General features: G+C 44.1%; 1 pseudogene; it reads left to right on the top strand.

The window, feature by feature from the left end:
• The first annotated feature begins 498 nt into the window (after positions 1–498).
• Positions 499–1,270, top strand: LOC122698906 (annotated as a pseudogene).
• The last annotated feature ends 877 nt before the right edge of the window (positions 1,271–2,147 follow it).

The following is a 2,147-nucleotide window of genomic DNA, read 5'->3' on the forward strand; positions in this document are numbered from 1 at the left end:
AGTAAATGCTTCCCAGAACCCCCTGGGGATACGAATCATTCCCCCACTTTCTCCTAGTCACCTTTCTGGAACCCCTGAACTTCCCTATGACCCAGTAACTAAAGAGTTGATGCTTGGCCCGGCAGGAGACTTCCAGAACACCTTCTCTGACATCTGTTCAATGACAATGCAATGCCAATTGTTAAGTATTTTAAATGTCGCTTCTGTCTCTGTACTGTTGTTTGAATCCCTCTATTCAGCTGGGTCGAAACGTAATCCTGGACTCTTCTTTTGATGTTGTTGTTGAAGCCAGAAGTCAAAGTTTCTGTCACTTGATAATCAAAAGAGATCCCACACTTTTCTCCTCCCACCCACCCCACCCCCCAAAGCACCACTCTGGCTGCACAGTGCTTACTCTGAGCTCCAGGCTTCTAGGAACCTAGCACCAAAGTCATGTCCCTCCAGTTGCCATCATGATCTTCTCCTCATGACCATCATGACCGCATCAGCCCTCATGAGATGTTCTCCAACATCTACAAGATCTGGGAGGTCGCAGAGGGCTGTGTCTGGAGGTGAAGGGGAAGGTGATCAACAGGACAAAGGGTAACATTGATGAATCACTCATTGGTGGAAATGCTTTCACTGAAGGCTTGGAAGGCTAAGGTACTGAAAGCACAGTAATCACTCATGTTGCTATTGTCATGAACCATCACTTGCAGGAAACCACCTTGATGAAAGAAGCCTACAAGAAGTACATCAAAGATGACATGAAGTCAGTCAAAGGGAAACATGAAGAACAGAGACCAGAAAGAATAAAACCTTTTATATGACAGGAGCTGCAGAACAAATCAAGTGCATCCTTGCTGACTTCAAAACCTATCAGTTCTTGGGACTTGCCTGGTGGTCCAGTGGTTAAGAATCTACCTGCCAATGCAAGGGACACGGGTTCAATCCCTGGTCCAGGAAGATCCCACATGCCACAACTACTTAGTAGTAGCTCAAGACCCTGCAAACTGCAACTACTAAAGCCAGAACACTTACAGCCCATGCTCAGCAACAAGAGAAGCCACTGCAATGAGAAGCCAGCACACCACGATGAAGAGTAGACCCTGAGCACAGCAATGAAGACCCAGTACAGCACATAAAAAATAAATAAGATTTTTTAAATTGTCCATTTTTTATCAGCAAAAACATGAATCCAGATGGCATGGTTTCTCTGTTGAACTACCATGAGGATGGTGTGACCCCCATATATGATTTTAAGGATGGCTTACAAGTGGGAAAATGTTAACAAACTTGGCAGTGACTTTGGAGCATCACCTGTTGTCATAACTGACCGGCTGCTGCTTTTCATCCACAAAACACTGGGACTGATGTCATCTTGAGCTCTTCATTTATTTTGATGCGGATTTGTTTGGAGTGGAGGCATTGTTTTTGAGGGGAAAAAATGATTCGTGTAGTTTGTCTAAAATAAAATGCATATAAACTCAAAAGGGAGAGAGAGAGAGACCCCACAAACACCAGGTCACAGAAGCCAGGGAATGAGAGTTTTAAGAAGAAAGGAATGTTTAACAGAGTCAAATGCTGAGAAGTCAAGTGGAAACCCTGATACCACGTAAATGTGTAGACCATCTGAGCCCAAGGCAAGTGCTCCACATGAGATGACCCCTCTCCCCTCGTGTCTCCCATAGCTCCATTCAACAGTATTCAGACAGGTTAGATTTAGCTGTATGTAACAGAAAATCCAAAATAACAGAAGTTTAAACAAGAGACAATTGTGTTTCTCTGTCAAATAAAAGTGGTCCAGAGGTAGGCAGAAGAGGGCGGGAATAGTACACCACCAATATCATGGACCCAGGCTGTTCGTCTCATTCTGTTCTACCATCATGGCTCAGAGCTTCCATTTTCAAGGTCACTTCAAGGCCGAGCACGGCTGTTGGAACATCAGATTCCAGGCGAGAAGAGAAAGGGGGGAAAAGCAGAAGAGGTTCACTTGACTGAGTTAATCCCTTGAAGTAACATCTCCAGAAGTCCTTTCAACTCTTCCACTTACACCTCATTGGCTGAAACTTAGTCAGAAGGCTGGTTCTAAAGAGTTATAATAAAGAATCCAATTTCAAAACAAAAAAAGAAGACTGGCTTCCTGTAGCAGTAAGGAAATGTTGTCT

The sequence above is a fragment of the Cervus elaphus genome, chromosome 8 (assembly GCF_910594005.1).
Source record: "Cervus elaphus chromosome 8, mCerEla1.1, whole genome shotgun sequence".
In the NCBI taxonomy this organism is placed as follows: Eukaryota; Metazoa; Chordata; class Mammalia; order Artiodactyla; family Cervidae; genus Cervus; species Cervus elaphus.